This window comes from Pangasianodon hypophthalmus, chromosome 6 (assembly GCF_027358585.1).
Source record: "Pangasianodon hypophthalmus isolate fPanHyp1 chromosome 6, fPanHyp1.pri, whole genome shotgun sequence".
In the NCBI taxonomy this organism is placed as follows: Eukaryota; Metazoa; Chordata; class Actinopteri; order Siluriformes; family Pangasiidae; genus Pangasianodon; species Pangasianodon hypophthalmus.
Window position 1 is genome coordinate 8,405,231 of NC_069715.1, and position 22,230 is coordinate 8,427,460.

The window sequence follows — 22,230 nt, forward strand, 5'->3', positions numbered from 1 at the left end:
TTAGTCTTTTTGAAAGTGTATCTTTATGAAAGTGTATCTAATAAGAAATTGGCAACTTGGTGTATATCTTTACAGAAAATAATATGCTATGACCTTTCTAGTCAAGCAGATCTCAACCGAATGGACTCCTTGCATTCAATTATGATTGTACGCATTTCCATTTTACATAGTTTACGTTCCTCAGTACAATACAGCACCTTTTCCTTCAGCTTTCTCTAATGCCACCTCACAAAGAGTAGGTATTAAAGACTGAACATTTTCAAGAACAAATAAATAAATATCCAGTGGACAGCCTCTTCAAAATTTAACCGCTCTTTAAGCCTCCATAGCTTCCCAGTCCAGAATGATTTCAGGAGACAACGGTCAGTAAACATGCATCACCATTTCACCGTTCACCCCATACAGAGGTCTGTAGCAGGTCACCAAAATCACACCAGATCAAACCAGATCACCAAAACCACTTAAGGTTGGAGAAAAAAAAAGCACAGCACCATTCACTTTGAATGGAATGGATAATATGCATTAATAATATTTATGTACCTTTATACAGTATGGGTTGAGACAGATTGGCATGATGAATTTTCCAAAAAAAAAAAAAAATCAGACGTAATAATTTAATGTATGTGTCCAAAAACTAATATAATGGGTAATATCCAGTTTCAACTAAAGACACCACATTGGCAACAACACAAGCTACTTTGCAGTAACTGAGTGAGCTAACATTAGATACTATAATTGTTCGGGTGATCCTTTCTGTTAATAGGTACTTTCTTACCTTCATAGCTGTGTATGTATGACAGAGCATACAGTTCGAAGCCTTTGCGAGTATTCTTACATGAACGTCATTGACATTATCTTCGGGAGCTCTTGCAAACCTCGACTGCGAAATACCGCCATTGAAAGTGTAGTGACAGAACCAGAAACACAGGGGCAGTAGTAGGAAGAACGTGGAAGTATTTGTTCAACAGACCCACTGAATATCCACGGGAGATTTTGGAGCAACTGAGGGAGTATCTTTTGGAGGAATAGTGTTCATCCCTCCAGTACAGTTCCACAGACTTGTGGAAATGATGTCAAGCTGCATTGAAGCTGTAATAGTTGTAGTAGTTGAAGCTGAAGTAGTAGCTGGTAGTTCAGGCCCAAAACCTTAAGACTCTTTTTTTTTTTTTTTTTTTTCCCTTTAATTTGTCACTAGTGTACACTACTGTGCAGAAATCATAAATCCCATATTTTAAAAAAAAATTCGTCTTAGATGTAAGTTCTTCTGTATTAGTGTGAAAAGAACACTTTTTTGATTTACAAGTCATTGAAAGAAGTAACATATTAAGTATTAGACAAAAGACTGAAAGCCAATTCCTGCAGGGGAATTGGGCAAATTCTTCTAGATGAAAGGCAAAGGAAGGCCACACCAAATCTTTTTTTTTTTTTTTTTTTTTTTAAGTTTATAAAAGCCATTGCATTCATAGTATCAAATATGTTCACTGCAGAGGTGCAAAGGACATTTTTTTTTAAAGGCCATAATAATTTACTCTAATCGCAAGAAGGATTTTTGTAACATTTCTTTTTTTAATCTAACCTATTATGAATGAAGACTTCACGTCTGTAACTGTGATGTGAATGTAAGAGAGTTAGAGAGTGTGTGGGCATGTTTTTACATCTTTTTGGGGACCAATTATTCCCAAAAGGGACAGCATTTGGCTGGTCCCCACAAGGAAAAGCTTTAAAATAATAAGTAAACAAACAAACAAACAAGCAAACAAACAAACAAACAAACCCAGAAGAGCCAAAAGGTTTAAAACACAAACGAGCCAAAAGGTTTACTTTTGGTTACAAAAGTTTACGTTGCAGCTAGATTTACGTTGCAGCTAGATTTACGTAAGTGTAAGTGTAAGTGTGTAGCATTAATTTTATGCAACAATAATTACGTCAATGAAAAAGTCCTCATATGTATAGCAAAACCAGGTCTATAGTGAGTTGCCGTTTTATTAGTATGAATAATTATGTATAAAATAGCATTGTATTTTTGTATTATGCAGTCCAATCTAGTGAGTAATAATCAGAAACAACTCCTTCACAGAATTGTTTGCACAGTATTGTATATATGTGTACACAGAGCTCCCTGCTTATTAGATGTACTGAGGTATGATGATAAAGTAATCCTCAAAAATTCCCCATCTCCCTTAATTTTATTAAAAGGCTCCACATAGGGCTAATTGATACATTAATCACCTGCTTCCAAAATCTGTTGTTCATGATAAAGGCTAGAATCTTGTTGTGAAACTGTCTGATCCAGCTTAATCATCCCTTACCATCTGGCCAATGCACCCTTGGCATTTGTAACAATTTACTTAAGCTAACCAATCTGGAATTTTGGAAAGCTGTTATATAATAAAAGCTGAGCTACAGTCAAGAATGGTGGATTATCACTTTCAAGGTTAGAAGCAAATTTTTAGGGTCAATCTACATGTAATTTAGTGACAGCTGGTCATGATATTGAATGGAAGGGATAAACAATTCTACTACCTATCAAGAAATTGCTGTTGCTATTATGAAACCATTATGGCTGTATGGTTGAAACACAGGGTCTCGGCAGGTTTATAGGAATACACTCACTGAACGTCGCGATTGCTTTCTTTTTTATTGAAAGTCAAGTGTTTCGTATCCGTAATCATGCTGTATCCCTTCTGAAAAAGCAAGCACAGTAAACAGGAAAAGCTGCTCTTTCTGTTAGCCAGCTCTTTCATTGAAACTACACAAAATGTACGCTCGCTTTGTGTTATTTGCACTTTGATTGGACAATGTTTCCTTAGTCTATTTATTTCTAGTTTCTCCAAAGAAATTTTGGAAAAAATCAGTGATTGAGAAAGTAATCCAACTTGTTCATATTTATTATCCACAGCTGTATTTCACATGCACCTTGTCAATCACTGCTGATGATGTGTTATGGATGTGTCAGAGAAGTGAGGATAAATAAATTAGCCCCAATGCACACTGAAATCTACGTGACATGTCTGTCAGTGATAGATTGTGTAAATCTACAGTCCGAATTAGAAAGAAATCAGCTTTGACCTCTGTGTATTTTTACTTACAACCATGGTGGTGCTGATGTTTGTGGTTCGACAAAAGTAAAAATTACATCAAGTTTACATCAACTTATTTGCTGGCACCAAATAAGTAAGGAATAATACATGACAAACTACAAAATTACAAAAATAATCCACGCCAGGGTGGTGTTATACCATTACCACTGCAGAGTGGTTTATTATTATTATTTTTTTTATATAAATGCATGGTCTGGAGTGTGTTATTCCACTAATACTACAGCAAATTTTCAATCATTACAATATATGATTTATTAATGAAGTACATGTCATGCTTTTTAACAATTTATAGTTAGATTCAATGTTGTGGAACATCCTTGAGACAGGTTAGTTCCTGTTATCACTTCCAGCAAAGATAACCAGTTGTACCCTCAACTGCATCTCTTCCTCTCTCTTACACTCTCTTAAAAATATATCAATAAAAAAAATAATGCAGCTCATCATTTTATTGTGAAACCAGAAAGCATAAACTCTTCTGTCCACGAGACTTTCCTGTACTAGGAAACTTCACAAACTACCATGTCTGTTAGAAAGCTCTGACACCTGAGATTCCTTCCATAAATGTTACATGCAATATATGGCTAAACGTTTGTGGCCATCACACTCATATGTGCTTTTTGAACATCCCATTCCTGATTAGGTCCCCCTTTGCTGTTATAATAACCTCCACTCTTCTGGGAAGACTTTCCACTAGATTTTAAAGTGTAGCTGTGGGGATTTGCACATTCAGCCACAGGAGCATTAGTGAGGTCAGGCACTGATGTCAGGTGAAGAGGCCTGGGGTGCAGTCAGCGTTCCAGTTCATCCCTGAGGTCAGGCTACTCAAATTCTTCCACTTCAACACTGGCAAAACATGTCTTCATGGAGTTCGCTTTGTGCACAGGGTCATTATCATGCTGGAACCTAAGAGGTTTGGACTTCTTAGTTCCAGTGAAGGGAAACTAATGCTACAACATACAAACACATCCTATACAATTATGTCCTTCCAAAAGTTCAAGGAAGAACTGGACATGGGTGTAATGGTCAGGTGTTGACAAAGTTTTGTCTATATAGTGTAAATGTCTCCAAAAAAAAAAAAAATTGCCACAACAACTATACATTGTATACACGTTGTATTATACTTTTGTTAAACAACACATTTTTTTTAAATCCATTTATTATAACTCCTAGACTTTGTGGAGCGTCTGCCATACAAGTCCATGTGAATGAGCTTTTACTATAGAAACAATGACATATTAGAACGAGTGCATTCATGTAAACCTGTCATTCATGTGACAGCCAGAGATACACTCTGGGCCATGCTTTTACGCAAAAATAATGCACACCTTCTGACCAATCAGATTTGAGAATTCAACATGCTGTAATATAAATGGGAAAAATTGAGACATGTTTTTATGTATTTTTCCATAAAGAAAGGACCCTGCTAGCCCATTTATACCAACTGGCCCTGATGTATCTCATTTAACAATGAAGTTAGTATAGAAATAGCAGAAAAAAAACTTTGTAATCTTTGCTGAGACAACACAAATTCATCACAAGTCTGCACTGGTCTCAATACTATCGCTAATGAGTGGATGTGTATTTTATCATTACCCACAATACACAAGCCCAGCCTTATCAGAAAGAAACACTTGCTCTGAATGGAAACAAGGTCAATACCTGCAGTATCTCCTTTAGTGTGCAGATGAGCAGTGGATACAATTCAGTGTTTCATGAGTAGCTACGATTAGCTAGGGGCAGCTTTAAGGTGATGGAATATTTTAAAGGAGTGATTCTCCTCACCGAGTCTGTCTCGCTGTATGACTCAGCTCTCATGCTTCATCAGCCTTTGCCACTTCTTCAATCTGTGTGTGTGGTTCCTCCTCAACCTTATCTCCGTTCATCACTTTCACCATCAGTCTTTTGGCATTCCTAACGTGATTTCTCCCTTTTACTGGTTGTATACTGCAGCGAGTTGGAGTCAGGGAGAAGTGGTAGAAGAGACACTGCAGAGACAGAGACAGAGCTGATGTCATTATACCAGAAAAATAATATACTGTAGCTCTGAGTGAGCTTTACTGCTGCGTGTACTCACAACATCTGAATGCGAGAGCTTCTAGAAAAGTCATATGATCTTCACACACATGGGTTTCAGTCACTTCACATTTTTCACACGCAGTGCATGTGTTCACATATTGTTCACATTACTTCAATTCACACACACAGTTTCTGTGTATAACATGTTGAAATGCACCTACACGTGTTTTTACATGCGTTCACATATTACTCAAACGTGAATATTCCATGAAGGAGAGCTTACAATATATGATAATCACCAAACACTTTGTTTTCAGTAGAATACTGTTTAGGAATGTTTTCATGTTGATCTTTTTAATGTCATATTAAAGTAAACTTTCAGCTTTCCACATAACACTGAAAGACTTTAACTGCATATGCACCAGATTATAGCTCCTAATAGTAAGGAATAAAACAGTTGAGGGTGTGCTGTTATAGAAAAATAATCAAACACGGGGTGGTAGGATGTGGCCTGACACGAAGCTAAGTAACTGTTCCCACCATAAAGTTTCTTATTTTCCTATAACAGCATGTCCTGAAGTGTTTTATTACTCTTATACCACAGCAGTTTGCTAGTGATTACAATTTTTACTTTATTGAAAGACATGTTGTACTTTTTAACCATTTATAGTTACACGTATGTCCTCGAGACAAGTTCCTGTTATCACTTACACTGTAACGGCTATAACATTTAATAAAACAAACAAACAACAATAACAAAAAAACGGCTGCTTGTCACATTACAGGCAAGTCCTTTGTCCAGAAAACTCCATGCTGACACTGGAGACTCCTTCCATAAATGTTAAATAAACACCCCCTTACAGAGAATTTCACCATATCAGTGAATGTATATTTTTTGTACTTGTTAAATAACAGCACTATTTTTTATTTAAAAGCTCTTGTGAATTAACTGTTACTACTGAAACAAAAACCAGATCTGTGGTTATAGAAAATTAATCAACACCTTCTGACCAATCAGAATTGAGAATTCAGTACCAATGTAATGAGAAATAGCTTCTAGTTTCTCAACTTTTTCTTGTAATCAGCTTAATTAATTGACATCTGTTTTCAGGCATGCACCATTTTGCGACAGAAATGACTTCATCCAGTCGGATGAGCGATGGAGTGGGAAAGCTTGCCTGATTGGCTGTCTTATAAACTATATCCCACTCTGACTTTAATCTTTTCAAATCGCTGAAAATGGCAGGTTTGCTGCTTTAATGCAGTTTAAGTGATCCACTTTATAGATTGATTTCTACACTGTAGCAAATGCCTTTAAAGACGTTTAGTAGAAGAAGGGATCTGTACTGAAGAGAATGATATAGACTGCTTTACTAAGATTCTGCAATCACTTAAACAGTAAGAAACAATACCTTTTTTTTGGAATCCAGACAAACATGAAATATTCCATACCGAGAGATGTTCGTTTATACTGTAATGCTGCACTTGTGTTCAAGGCAAAATATAAATCAGATGGTTGGAGGGTGCAAATCAAAAGGCCAAACCACAGCACTGTTTTAAGGGGGCCATTTGTGGAATATCGACCTGTGTCTGTGTGCGCGCGCGTGTGTGTGTGTGTGTGTGTGTGTGTGTGTGTGTGTGTGTGTGTGTGTTACTCTCTCCTTAGTTTTCAGATAAACAGACAAAGACAAGCATTCAGTTCTGTATGAAAGCCTGAGAGCATCCACCGTCCACTGCCTCAGAGAATATCATCAGATCAAAACATTAATGTAGAGAGAGAAGGGGGGGCAGGTACAGACAGGAGATACAGACAAGGAGAGGGGAGAGAGACAGATAGACAGCAGGAGCAACATAAAGAGAGAGACACGGAGAGAGAGAGAGAGAGAGAGAGAGAGACAGAGACAGAGAGAGAGAGATAGAGACAGACAGAGACTGAAAGAGGCACAGAGAGACAAAAAGAACACAAAGAGAAAGGATGAGAGAGATAGACAGAGAAAGATGGAGAGAGAATGAGAGACAAAGAGAAAGGCACAGAGAGAGAGACATACAAAAGGATAGAGAAAGAGAGAACAGAGAGAGGCACAGTGAGTGAGAGATAGGCAGAATGAAAGAGACATATAGAGAGAGATAGAGCAAGAGAGAGAAGGCCAGAGAGAGAGGCACAGAGAAAGAGAGAGAGAGAGAGAGAGAGAGAGATACACAGTAGCATAGAGAAAGAGAGAAGAGAGAGGTACAGTGGGAGATAAGCAGAATAAAAGAGACATATAGAGCGAGATAGAGCGACAGAGAGAAGGCGAGAGAGAGAGGCACAGAGAGGGGGGGGGGGGGGAGAGAGAGAGAGAGAGAGAGAGAGAGAGAGAGAGAGAGAGAGAGAGAGAAAGAGAGAGAGGTGGGAGTGGAGTAGAAGAGGATTACATGAAGATGGTGAACACGAGGGAAGCCAGTCTCTGCTGCAATCCCCTTTCCTCTGAGCATTCAATATTCAAATAATGGTGTTTTTCTCTGACACTTAATAGTCTCACAATCAATACAAAAAAAGGGAAATAAATAAATAAATACACTGCAAACAGCAAATATGCTGGGATTGCAGAGTAAGCGTATTGAAATCCCAAAAGTGCCTTTCCTTTTGTTGAGCTGACAGGATTGAAACAGTGAAACCGACAAACTCATTTAGCCTAATCCCCACATTCAGAGGCCCAGGAGAGCGATACGCTCTGAGACTCAGCGCACAACACACTGACAATCAGCACACAGCTCTCAGCACACAGCTCTCAGCCCTCAGCCTCACCACTACACCCCAAACCTGATTCAATCAACATGACCTCCTTACACAACTGTTTACTCATCTCAAATGATCGAAAGGTGAGAGAGAGAAAACGGTAGGAGAAGGAGAGAGAAACACTACAAACACTACAAAAGAATTTGACTGTGCAAGCCTAGCTGAATTCAGAAAGCTTTAAATAGGTGAAAATGTTACGGCTGGAGAGGCTGAAGTGCTGCACTGAGCTGCACAAACGCCTAAAACTCACAGAAAGTCATATGAACATCACATGGGAATGATCATACAGATCACGAGTGAAATTCATTTTTTCATCATTCATTTATTTTCACATGCGAATTTTTCACAATTCACTTAATTTCTCAAATGGTTTCTGCACAATTTGCTTATTTTCATGTGTTTTGTTTTTTTTTTTTTGAACAAGATTCACTACACAAGATTTTTTTAATACATGATTATTTTATTTTCACAGGATTTTTTTTACACGATTCATTTATTTATTCATTTTTCATAGTCTTTTTTTACTTGATTCCTTTATTTTCTCATGTCATTTTACACCTGACTCATTTCAAATGTCATTCTATTTTTACACATGATTCATTTATTTTTACATGTGAATTTTTACATGATTCATTTATTTTTACACAATTCTTTTACCTTCACATGTGATTGTTACATTTGATCCGTCTATTATCAAGTGATTTTGTACGTGATTTTTACATGTGATACATTTTAATATCTTTCTCATGATTTATTTATTTTCACGTGCGCTATATTAATTGTGCATATGATGTCACATATCTATTTGGGTTTACATTCACTTATTACATGATCACATCAGCCCTAATAAAGTGGCTTGCATTATTGCCAGGCAGAAGTTTAATATGTAAGCACATTAATAATTTATTATGAACTCTTCCTTAAAATTTTGTAAAAGTAGTTTTTCCAGCAGGCCATTTCCTGGTGAAGGTTCATCAGCAGCCAGCACACGTTTCCTCAAGGCAATGTTCGATGCTAAGGCTATATTTGCAATTAGTCCTGATCCCTTTGGGAACTACTTGACTAAAGACCTGAATGACATTTACCACAGCAGAGAGCTGTCCTTTACCGTTCAGTTAATTACTTCATAGACATCCTGACTTTCCCATGATCTCAGTCATATTACTATACCTAAATGCAAACACCAGTAAACACTCCACAGATACGTTTAAGGCATAAAAAACAGTGACACAAGATGGAGACTGCTGCGTAGTTTTCCTATTTTCCACAAAACAGCTGGGATCTCAGTCCATAAGTCTCCAATCTAGTCCTCGGAGACCTGCACCATTTTTTAATTTGTTTTTACTTGGGGTCTCTGCAGCTTGGATTGAGAACTTCTTGTCATTTCATCCTCAGAAAATAGAAACACTGTGTTTTCTGACCCCGACTACAACACTGTGTTGTAGGAGCCTTTTCGTTGCCTGCAGGAATAAAGTGCCCAGGCATTTGAAACTTTGCCCTCCAGTAAAGCCCCTGGCACAAACAATCGATCCAACATCCCAGGTTGTTTATGGCGTCTGATGATCTACAGCAAACACTGCGGAGAACGCTCGGGAGAGAAACACAACATTACCCACATGACAACTAGCTAAAATGAAATGCAGAGATGTCATATTTTTTATGTGCAGTCTTTGAGAAAAGATGTAAACAACATAATGAATTGTTTGTGTGTGTGTGTGTGTGTGTGTGTGTGTGTGTGTGTGTGTGTGTGTGTGTGTGTGTGTGTGTTTTAATTCACTGGATAGTTGAAATCAGGCCTGGATATGCAGTCAGGTCTCTATCAGCTATTAACCCCCAACTGATAAACTTCCATTAAATAACCATCATCTTAATAGATGTAAACAAAATCTGTTGGCTCTGTACATATATAAAAAAATGTGAATTGCAAATCTTCAGGGTTGAGATTCAGTGGTGTTTTTCTTGGTATTTGGAATGAGTCATTTGCTGGCAATTTAGCGCCTCTCTTCTGGCAGCCTTGAACATTTCCAATCACACACAACATTTAATCACATTTGTTATCTCACAGAGGGTACAAAGTTGAGGATTAAAAGAATATGATCATCTTTTAAAATGTCTGTCTCATATACAGCATATTCATAGTCCAAGCAAAGACTTTTGCTCATTTATTATTAGAAGCTTGCTGAAAGCATTTGTTATTTTTCTGGGAAATAATTGCTTATTAGGTTCTAACATTTCTCTCATTTCTGAGAGTGGATAATTATTTTGTGCAGTAGTAATGAATATCTTCTACATAGCAGATTTCCTCAGGGGTGGATAAATCATAAATTTTATTAGCTTGCCCACAGGCAAGTAAAAAGAAAAAAGAAATGTTCTCCCCAGTCCTATGTTTTGGGTGGCCAGAAATCTAATTGGCTAGCTAAAAAGTGGTAGTTAATGTAAAGTAATAAGGAATGTCGAGCTATTTTGCTACTTTAATGGATTAATACAGACTAAGAGCATAGGATTATTATTCTCTTTGAGCTAAGTTTCTAACATAGCACATAGCATCCTGAACAAAACCTCGGCAAGTTAGTCCCTAGTGCTGGAACAGAACTATCATCAGGAGATATCATAGCTATCAGTGGCTGGGGGGGTCAAAGAGGACAAAATTGGCCACGCTTTCTGAATGGAAGGGATGGCATTACTCTTGGTGACACTAACCAAAGTCAGTGAGCTCATGTATGCAGAAGAGGGCAGACAGCTCTTTTCTCCGAGTGTGTTCAGCTGCACTGTGACATAGCGTGAGCAGAATCAGAAAAAGAATCAGTGGCTGGCTTTATGTTTCTCAGAGCAAGCATGTGCTAGCTTTTGACTTGACCAAATTGGGTGGTAGAAAAAAAAAAAAAAAAAGGAAAAACGTTCGAAAATCATTGTCTAACATTTCAGCTATGAGATTTGGTGCTCTATCACACAAACAATATTGTTTGAGTCTGGCTGGCATCTTTATTCTGTTTCAAATTGTTTAACCACAAGGTGACTGCATGTAGTGTCAGGACAGTCATCTGAAAGCTTTGGTTCCAGAACTTGGTTCCAGTAGTGATTTCATATACCTGCATGTTCCTGAGTTTGAAAAGATCATCTATCATCCATGGACGCTACTTAACAGATCTTGTAAAAAAAAAAAAAAAAAAAAAAAAAAAAAAAAAAAAAAAGTACTACAGACAGCAGTTTGGACCTTAGCAGATGCAGCAGGTGGTGGAATTTGAAAGCGTGAGCTACAGATGCAGCACTGAGGTGTGTCGCATCATCAGGAAACATAGTAAATTTAATCAGAGTTACATACCAAATGAAAATATTCAATAAAAAGTAAGGTTGTTTTTTTTTTTTTTATTATTTTTGAACCTACCTGTCTGCTGGGAAACTATAAATAAAAAACTAATAGCCCAGACACAAAATCTTCTTATCCTAAGCGCACAGGCTAGTGATTTGTCCACCTCAGATGCTGCACTGATACAAAGTCAAAAAGCAATGACTTTGCAGCCAAATCCCTTTTTATCCTTATGATATACTGCAGTTTTAAAGAAAGTAAGCTAAATCTGCTCAGGGGTGGTTCTGAAGTCCACAGTGAACAAGAATGATGAGTAGAACAGCACTAATCTCATGCCATGTTTCATTTCACATGTTGCTATGAATTATTCAAGAGTGGATTACTCCATCACTCACGACCTAGCTGTCTGTTTCTCTCGTCTCATTAGAAAGCCCACATGATCAGTCTGGAGCTTCGTCTTGCAGCTCAGGCCTCCGCTGTCTCAGGCCTTCGTCAGCGCAAAACACCCGCTGCACGTGGGTCACATGGGTCACACATAACTGTAGGGGGCCTGCCTATCATAAAAAAAATCAGTGTGCCAGGTCTTGTATTAGACCGTAATACTACTACTACTATTACTAACAATAATAATAATAATAATAATAATAATAATAATAAATCTGTTAGATATTTACAAAATTTCATTTGCTTCACTTAGAATAAATGTGTGCCGACACTTCTGGTGCAAAGTGTGTCTTTTAAGGAGAAATTTTACTGAAGTAGATAGCCTCCCACACTGTTAGTAACGGGTGCCAAGGGAACTGATTCTATCGGTTTCCAAAACAAAACAAATACATGTTTGAGGTTTTTTTGGGGTTTTTTTTGTTGTGGCACACCAAAATTTTTGCAGAATTCCTAAACATATCACAAGTTTTACTCTTATAGAATTCCTTAGTTTAATGCAGTACACACACACAGATATTATATTTTATATATATATATATATATATATATATATATATATATATATATATATATATATATAAAAAAAAAAAATACACACACACACACACACACACACACACACACACACAGTAAGTATATGCAGATGAGTTCACAGTTTCTGTCCTAACATTTTCATTTACATTTAGACCATTTAGCAGATGCACTTATACAGAACGACTTACAGAAGTGCTTTGCGGTCTCTATCTAAAAGATATCCTCATCTCCTACTAGTTCATTAGGTCAGGGACAAAGATTACCATCAGTCTAAAAATGCTGCTGGGGAGTTTAGTGCAGCTCCCCAGCTTAGCTTATAATAGATAAGCCAAGTGCTAATTGAAGTGCTTGATGAAGAGGTAGGTCTTTAGTTTTTGTTTAAGGCCTGTGACTCAGCTGTTTGGACAACCAAGAGAAGTTCATTCCAACACCTGGAAGCCAGGCCAGAGAAGAGTCTTGATGCATGTCTTCCTTGTACCTTGAGAGATGTTGGTTCCCAGAAAAGCTATGCTACAGGCTTGAAGGAGCAGGGTATAATAAGTGGCTTTTTGGTTTGTAGGCAAGCCTCAGTGTTTTACACCTGATGTGAGCAGCTACAGGAAGCTGGTGGAGGGAGTGTAGCAATGGGGTGGTGTCAGAACATGGGGAGGTTGAAAGCAAGTCATGCTGCTGTATTTTGGATCGGTTGCAGAGGTTGGATGGTATGCAGGGGCAGACCTGCCAGGAGCGAGTTGCAGTAGTCCAGTCTCAAAATCACAAGGAACTGAACAAGCACCTATAGATACAAATGGTGTTTTACTGCTGGAGTCCAGTGGTTTTCTTGTGGCTTCTTCTGTGTTGTTCTGCCATTATCACCACTAAAGCCTCATCCCACATACTCTTTCCAGCCTGGATTGTGGATGACTAATGAATGTGTTCAGTGAGGACGGGGAAAATAATTATGACTGATGAAGTTTGGACCACATTTTATGAGTAACCCAATTAATTTCAATTGGTACACAAAGCTTTTTCTTGCAACTGTAAATAATAATTAGCAAATCGTTACAATGTCCTAGCACATAGATAGTTATAAATTTATACAACAGAAGTGTATGCCTTTGAGTATCTGCTACTATTATAAATATTATCATCGGCCAAGTGACACATGACACTATTTAGCCAAATGCTGAAGTCGTCTTTCAAAGCTAGTTTATTAGTTTGAGCAGGAAATATTTGCTGTCTATTTCCCTTTGTCCATCTCTGTCCTGTCTATCTATCTGTGTCTTATCTCCCTTCTGTGAAAGACTGTCAGGGTATCTGTAATGGATCTGCTATGTGTTCTCTGCACGTATAAAACATAATTTTAGCTGTATAAAGGAGAAGATAGTGCCATGATTTATGTGTTTGTATGTGTCTCTATAGAGGAGGATCATAGACCAGTGACAAGTACAAAACAGAGACTGCAGGAATTTGCAAATCAGTGTTTATATGTAACAACATACATGATAAAGGCACAGCTAAAGGCATTTTATGGCATGGATAAGTGTCATTGTGTGACTGGATGAGTGTAAAACAACAATGGATGGTAAACATAAAGAATATGTTGTATTGCAAGTAAGGTCTGCTCTGAAACACATTAAATATCTTCATACTGAAAAATTTCTAATGTGCTTACTGATTCCATTGCCAATTTTTTGGTTGGCTGCTGCATTTTTGCTATTGGAGAAGAAATAACTGTCAGGTTTCATTGGTAGCTCATTATTTCATTCTGAAAACATTTGTATGAGATTTTTTTTCTCAGTTGCATATCCTGTTAAATGCTCATGTCTAAGATTTCATATTGTACAAGATACAGTCAACTTCATGGAAATAAATATCAGTATATATAAATGAATAACGCATGCAGTTAAGATAAATGTTTTGAGATTTTTAAACACAATTTTAATCCCAAAATACAGTTTTGAGTGTTATCAGGATCAACATCGTGATAACTGATAGATGGTGAAGCATCCCCTGGAGAGAATAACAGCACCTCTAATATCTAATAAAGTTTGTTTCACTTGCAGTGGAATATTGCATGTGTGGAATATTTCAAGTTCCTTTATTGTCTTGTGTTTGTCCATGTAGACTCTCTTCATCAGTTCAGACTGCTGGGTTTCAATCAGATTTGAATCTGGAGAAGTGGCCAATGCTTTTCTGCCTTGCTCAATGCTTGGTAGAGGCAACCAGGTACAGGGAAGAAAGAACCTCCCACTATCTGTTGTCACCCAGAATAGGATGAGTGTTCTTTGAATCTATTTCCTCTCAAGGATTCTTCATGTCTTCTCAGGGAGTTTTTTCTTGCCACTTGGCCTCTGGATTGCTCATGATCTATCACAATCTAAATCTGCATCCAGGTTTCTGTAAAGCTGCTTTGTGACAATATCTACTGTCTACTGCTATACGAATAAAAATGATGACAGTGTCAGTTATTACAGCCTAAATTTAAGATTTAGAAATGCAACATAATCTCCTCTTCCTCTCTCTTTGTTTTATTCCCTTCCTTTTCCATCATTTAGTTAGTTTTTTTAATCCCTGTGTGTTTTTGTTCAATAGTCCTATTCTGAAGCTGTTTGAACCCTGGCTTACTAATATAGCATACTGTACATTTAATCATTGCATTACCAGAGCTGCCAATCCAGAAGAGCAGTAATGTATAGTGCTCCATGAAGTGCCACTCGACTATTTTAGATGTAGAAACTTAGAAAAGTTTACAGCAGTTAATAAGAAAGTGTGCAAACTTTTTTCACCTTTTCTAGTGTCCACATCTTAGCTAAAACACAGAAACAGCAGTTTATTTCCCCAAGCACCTGATGGCTGCCATAAAACCCTGCATATAAGTGCACTTCAGTTTCTACCATGATAGATTTGACCATGATTTTTAAACTACCTTTTTTTTTTTTGAAAAAAAAAAAACAATTTTCAGACCAGATTTTTTTTCTGCCATCCATAAGAAATACATCTAACTGAGGTTAAAAATATACTTATCTACGTTAGGTAAGTCAAACATACATTGATAGATTTTACTTCACATTAATGGACTCAAAACATTCCCTGTTTACTTACATAAAGCAAAAGCACTGCACCGTTCAAATGGAAAAAAAAAAAATTAAATCAAGACAAGAGCAGTAGCAGAGATGGGGGAAAGGGGCAGGACATACAAGGGCTATGCAACTGTCAGTCATTCCAGATTCATATGTCAGTTGGCTCATATGCTCATAATTTTTATTGGCAGAAAAAAATTAAGCCTAGTCTTTTTGCACATGTTGAGTGATAACTCATAGCTGCATACTCCACTTTTAAAATCCAGGGTTTATACCAAGATTAATAAAAGTTGGCAGATCTGCACCATAAAAGCATGCACAAACAAATATACTTTTTTTAGATACCTATTGTACATCTCTTTCAATTATACTGTCCATAAAAATGACTTCAGAAGAGAATTAGACTGCAGTGTACAGATAATGCATGCATATTATTTCATAGCATTCCCATATATAGAGTTTATCTCGGGAAATCTGTGATTGAGATGGAATGCTGTGTGAAGTGATTAAGGAGTTTGTAATGAGTGCAAACTGCAGTAAAATGTGTTTAGCACTAATGGCTTAGAGAAAAGACAACTGAGCTTTGGATATTGAGAAGTGTGTGCCACTGTGCAATAACAACGTGTAAACAATTATAAAAGACTGTAAATGATAAAGATGCACATGTCTTTGGTACAACTGCACTCTTCGCAGTTCTTATTAAATGATGGCGAGGAGCCAGTGACAGCAGGGTATTCGGTGTAGGAAACATCCCAACGGACTGCTCTGAGTGTGTGACTGATCTCGCAGATCTGCAGAGTCAGCATGTTCCAGATGTTCCACAGCTGCCTGATGTTCCACCGCAATGCCCCACTGTGCCATGAATGCCTATTTATGAGTTGTCTGTGCATCTTTGTCATGGTTATTACCCTGTTAAAATAGTGGAGTGAATCTGCTCTGGGTGATGGGATCAGATTTTTACAATAAAGCTTCCAGGGAATCCAGCCTTTGAATGACCATGACTGTTGTGCATATGTCACCCAGTAGATGACAGTGAAAGATTTGTCACAGCTCATATCTGAAAATCAATAATGTAACATATGATATGGAGGGTATAAATGGGTAAATAATGTCTCTGGCTAGGACGCTGTAACCTCTTATGTTTTAACTCACACCAAGATATAAAGCTCTCCCAGGAAGATGGTCAGTTGGTGGCAAATGAACGGGAAAAAAATCCCTCATCACATTTGGCCATGTAGTGTTATCAAAACAGCACATAAACCTATAGGCAGTGATATACAAAAAATCCATTTCAAGCATTTACAATCCATGAAATGACTGTCATGTTTTGGTCGAATGTTTTTGTCTCCTTCCTGCTTCTCTAATTCAGGTGACATCCTAAGCATAAAATAAACTAATAACCTGGACAATCTTAGCCAATAAACAAGCTGAATACACATGCATTTTTTCCAATTGCATAAACACACGCTTTTCAAACTATCCTTGCGAGGACCTTCCATTGGAAAAAACATCATCTGGTCTGATGAATCTCAATTTCTGCTGCAGATGGTAGAGTCGGATTTTAATACGAACAGCATGAATCCATGGACTCAACCTGTGCCTTGTGTCAACAGTTCAGGCTGATAGTTTTGGTACAACAGTGTGGAGAATGTTTTCTTGGCACACACTGGGGCCCTTAATACCAGCTGAGCATTGTATGAATACCACAGTCTTTCTGAGTGCTGTTGCTGAGCATAATTTAAGCATCTTGGAATGGCTACTTCCAGCATGAAATGTGCCATTCCACAAAGCACAAGTCATCTCAAACTGGTTTCATGAACATGACAAGTTCGGTGTACTTAAGTGGCCTTCCCAGTTACCAAAACTGAATCCAATAGTGCACCTTTGCCGTGTAGTAGAACAGGATATTCACAGCATGAATGTGTAGCTGACAAATCTGCAGCAATTATGTGATGCAATTATGTCAACATGGACCTGAATCTCAAAGGAACATTTCCAACACCCTGTGGGATCCATGCTACAGGCTGTTCTGACAGCATAGCACATCCTGCCCAGTATTACTACAAAGACTGCGCACGCACACACACACACACACACACACACACACACTTATTTATTTATTTATAGGGTTTCATGCTTCAAGCATGAGGTGATTAACTTTGAGGGATAACATGGATTGCTGCACCAGATATTGCGGCACCAGATAAATACGCACCCCACACACATGTGTAATGACATTCCTCCCCCAAGCCTACCCTTGTCACTTCTCTCTTCTTTAGCTATTCCATTGTCCTTCATGTTCCTGCTTACGTCCTCTGTCATAGGTAGGTAAGTGTGAAATTGAGAAATGTCACCTGTGTCTAAGTCACTCTTTCACACAGCCATAGGAGGCGTTAACATACTGTCAACAGCAACTTGACATGCTAATACTTTTTTTTTTTTTTTTATTTAAAGAGCTGGATTAATTCACAATTTATGGACTGACTAGACAAAGTAACAAAATAATATTATATTTTTCTGAATGCTGCTTAGCATATAAGTGATATGCGTTGAATCATTTTTCACTGCATGGTATTTTTAACTAGACAGCTCCATTCTGGTTCATCACTAGGCAACAACTTGCATAAATGATCCATCTGGGCTTGAATTTTCATGCATTTTGCCTATATCATGATCACATCATGAAATATTAAAGCAGTTCTCTTGAAGCTGGAGCAAAGGAAATATTAGGTCTTGCTTAAGTACTTTCTTACTGCATTTTTATTGTGGTAATGCAGTGATTTATTAGGTTTCTGAAAAATTAATTAATTAATGCCATTTTTCCTCTTCTTCATTTCTGCCTGTCTGAGTGTTACTCACATTCTTCTTTTTTCTCTTTTTTTCCCCTGTCTCTTTCTTTATATAATTATATATATTTAAATAGTGCTTCCCTTCTTCATCCAGTATATATTATATTATAATATATTATATATATATATATATATATATATATATATATATATATATATATATATATATATATATATTATAATATATATATATATATATATATATATATATATATATATATATATATATTATAATATATATATATATATATATATATAATTATAATATAATATTATATATATATAATATTATAATATTATATTATAATATATTATATATATATAATATTATAATATTATATTATAATATATTATATATATATATATATATATATATGCATAAGCAAAGAAAATAATGAAATTAAATGTTTATAGTATTATGTTTAATCTAGAAAGAGCTGTAAAGAGTAATAAATGAAACAAAGTCAGTATTTGGTGTGACGACACTTTGCTTAAAAAAATTTAATATCAGCTACAATTTGTGCAGTTTTATAAGGAAATGAGCTGGAAGTGTTACTGAGCATCTTGCAGAAGCAGCCACAGTTCTTCTGGAGACTTTGACTGTCACACTTGCTTCTTATTTTTGCTGCAAAACCCAGCAGCCTTCATGTCTTTTGTCTGAAAAGTGGTCTCATGTAATATGTTGTTTTCTTTACTGACATACAAACATTTTTCTGTAACATTTAATTTTGTGCTGGAAAACTAATTTTTGGAAATCCGAATGTTTTTGTACTGACTCGATGATGTAGAAGTCATAAAATAAAAATGTATAACAAAGTTTGTACTAAAAAAACTGGGTGTCTAAGACTTTTGCACAGTGTGTGTGTAATATATTATATTATATTATATTATATTATATTATATTATATTATATTATATTATATTATATTATATTATATTATATTATATTATATTATATTATATTATATACACACACACACACACACACACACTTTCAGATATATTTTCTTTTTTAAATGTAAATTCATTGAATTTCCCTGCATCACTTTCAGCTCCTTGAAACTCTTCCTTCCTTTATATTTCCTCCCTTCCCCAGTCAGAGAGATACTAGAGACGCTACCTGTCATGTATAACTGAAAAATGTTAGACCGACTGGCTCATGCTCTTCCGAGGCCAAACATAAACTTCAGTACTTTGTGTTAATTCCCCAATAAAAATGGCCCCTTTGGGACTTTTCACTGGACTTCTCAATGTTTATGGGTTTTGTGTGCTGGCCTTCTCAGCATTAGAGTCTCAAAGTGTTTTCCATCACAGTACCAAAGGCCATGCAAGTTAGACAGTTCCACAGCAGTTACAGCTCACTTAAAGGCAGTTACAGCTCCAGTAAAGACAGTTACATGTGACAAGAACCCCAGAGGTGGATCATAAATGTTAGGTCTATAACATTTGTAAACACTCATTCTTCTAGTCCACGTACATACATTCTATACGACAATATAGAGAAAAACAAGTTTATTTCTGATTGTATGTTCACACTAGCAGACAAAATGTCACTCATGTAGTTTGTAGATTGTCTCTCGTGGGTATGTACAAACAGTGATTGTTGTCAGTTGTGGGTGTGTATTAGCTTCTAAAGTTAAACACAATTTAAATAATGCATTAATGTTAGGCTTTGTACTAGCTTCCTTGGCAGATTAGCAAAACAAACAAGTGTACTAGCCATGTACACTTCCCAGAGACACAAATGATCTCCGCCACTTCCTTCCAAGATTCATAATGTCTCAATACACATTTAATGAAATGTCATATGACAGGACAAGATGAAACCATGTTTAGAAGTTGTCTTCTATTTTCGAGAATGAAAAAGTGAACAGGAACTCATTGCTGGTGGGAACTAAAGTTCTGAGTGGGAAATTGAAAGAAAAAGAAAAGAAAAGAAAAAAGAAAAAAAAAAAAAAAAAACCTTTGGGCCACACATGCTATAGGTTTTGTCTGAGGAATCATTTAGATTTGTCACTTTACCACATCATATATAATTTGCATAATTTGCACTTGTCACTTACTGTTGACACTAAAATCATAGCCATGCAAACATACTAAAAAAAATTGAAAGTCAAGAAAATGACATGCCATCTGTGTGAACAGAAGTAGATGCAATCAGACAAATAACATCTGCCCTCCAACACATGTACACATACACCTGCGTTGTGACCGCTACACCTTACGCCAGCATGTTTATACATAAACACTGCACATACTCACACTAAGCATTAAGTGACCCCTTCCTCACAGTGGCATATTGTGTATAGTGCTTGCACTAACCCCAGAAAAAAGTGCATAAGCGTCTTGCAGTACGTTCAATGTCACTGTCTCCTTCACTGCCATATTCTTGCTAGCTATCCTCTGAATTATTCACACTGCCACTTCCATCACCATTGCTCCCCCCATCACCATACCCTGTTTATCATTGCCACAGTCTGCCAGATGCCCCATCATCATTACAGCAGACAGAAGAACAAGAGACAGTAAGATAAGGAGTATAAAGAACAACAGAGGTGACCATTAGAGAAGTGACAATGAGAAGAATTTGTTCTTAATGTACAATAAAAAATAGGAAGAAAGGAAGATGAATGGCAAAGGCACTTGCTGCTGCAATTAGGTTTTGCGACTCCACATTTAATGCACATGGCTGTGGCTGTATATGCAGTAAACACAGGTCTCTGGTTGAAAGTCCTGCAGTCTTTTGTTCACCTCTCGCAGCAAGAGGAATGTTTGAGTGAGATATCCCAGGAATCACACTCGCATTACATGCTTCATAGCCCTGAGCTGATGGACCTTTATATAAAGCTAGAAATTTGAGCCATATCTATGGAAGCCTGTTTGTGTGGGATCCCTTTTGCACACACATAATTGTATTATTATTCAAGGGGTCTTCGTTTAGCTAGTTTATCTCATCTTCTTCAAATGTCAGAAATTTCAAGCTTACACATAATATAGAAAAGAAACAAATTGATTTGTTGGATAGGTCACTCCATTGCCAAGAATGCCATGAAAGGTAAGGGTGTATAAGCAATCTTAATAGTAAAACACATTTTGTCCAGAGTACTACACACGATGTCACCTTTTCACTGCAAGTGACCTTCAGATACAACTGTAGAATTTTCCCCGTGGTTGCAGCTGTAGTAGGTTTACATTTCATCCACAAGATTGCATTGTCTTTGTTCACAAACAAGCCTGGGAGAGAGGCTGATCCCACCCCTATCCAAAGGTTGAATTGGAATGTAAGTTTCATTTTGTTATCACCAATACTAGATTGTTTTTAGCACATCGGATTAAAGTAGTTGGCTGTGTGTGGTAAACCATCAAGGCAAGTTTAGCTTAGCTTTCTAAAACCAATTGCACTGAAACTAACCCTTTATGGTCTATGTATATAAAATACGTGTGGAGGCCTAGGAAAACCCTTCATATGGTGAAGTTTTAACATCTACTATATGTAGTTCTGAAAACTACAGACTTTCTTGAACTATGTTTCTCTTTTGCATTTATCTCAATCACTAGTAAAGTTTTAGCATTAAAATCTAGAAAAATCACAATCTAAAAAGCAAACACAGGGGCAAAGCAAGTCAGGCAAGGGCTAGGCAAAAGGCAAAAAAGATCATTCAGAAGAGACTATGCTACAGAACACTACTCAGAACTTACCTGAATGTGTAGGGCAAATTGTAAAGCTTTACATCTACAAAACGTCCATGTGCTTTGTATAGCAGCTAGACAGGAAGTGAGTGTCATAACCAAAATAGAGTTTCAAAACTCGGGTGAAGGTGCCCTCTGGTGATCTGGAGGGGGAGTGTCATGGCTGGATGTTGATCTTATATATGGGTTCCACAGTCAGATCCATTCAAGTTGCACATTTTCAGCGGATCCTATATTTTGCCTGTATCCAAAATTCAAATCCGTAGCGATGTGGTGCCATCATATGACTGTCTATTGAAAATGACGGGCCTGGTTTATCATTTGTCATTTGGTGTAAGCAATGAAAACCAGATGTCTTGATGGAATATGTGAGCTTAGCTCTGTTAATTCCTAGCTAGCTAGCTAGAACATAATTAATGCATGGTCATTGTAAGCTCAATCTTATGTC

The 22,230-nt window shown here is 36.9% G+C and overlaps 1 long non-coding RNA gene across 1 annotated transcript; it reads right to left on the minus strand.

Moving 5' to 3' along the window:
• Positions 1-3,220: 3,220 nt before the first annotated feature.
• Positions 3,221-21,948, minus strand: LOC113534629 (uncharacterized). Its single transcript, XR_004578351.2, has 3 exons — positions 21,792-21,948; positions 4,884-5,086; positions 3,221-4,004 (listed from the first exon to the last, which is right to left on the minus strand). It is a non-coding gene; the product is annotated as an uncharacterized LOC113534629 (long non-coding RNA).
• Positions 21,949-22,230: the final 282 nt, after the last annotated feature.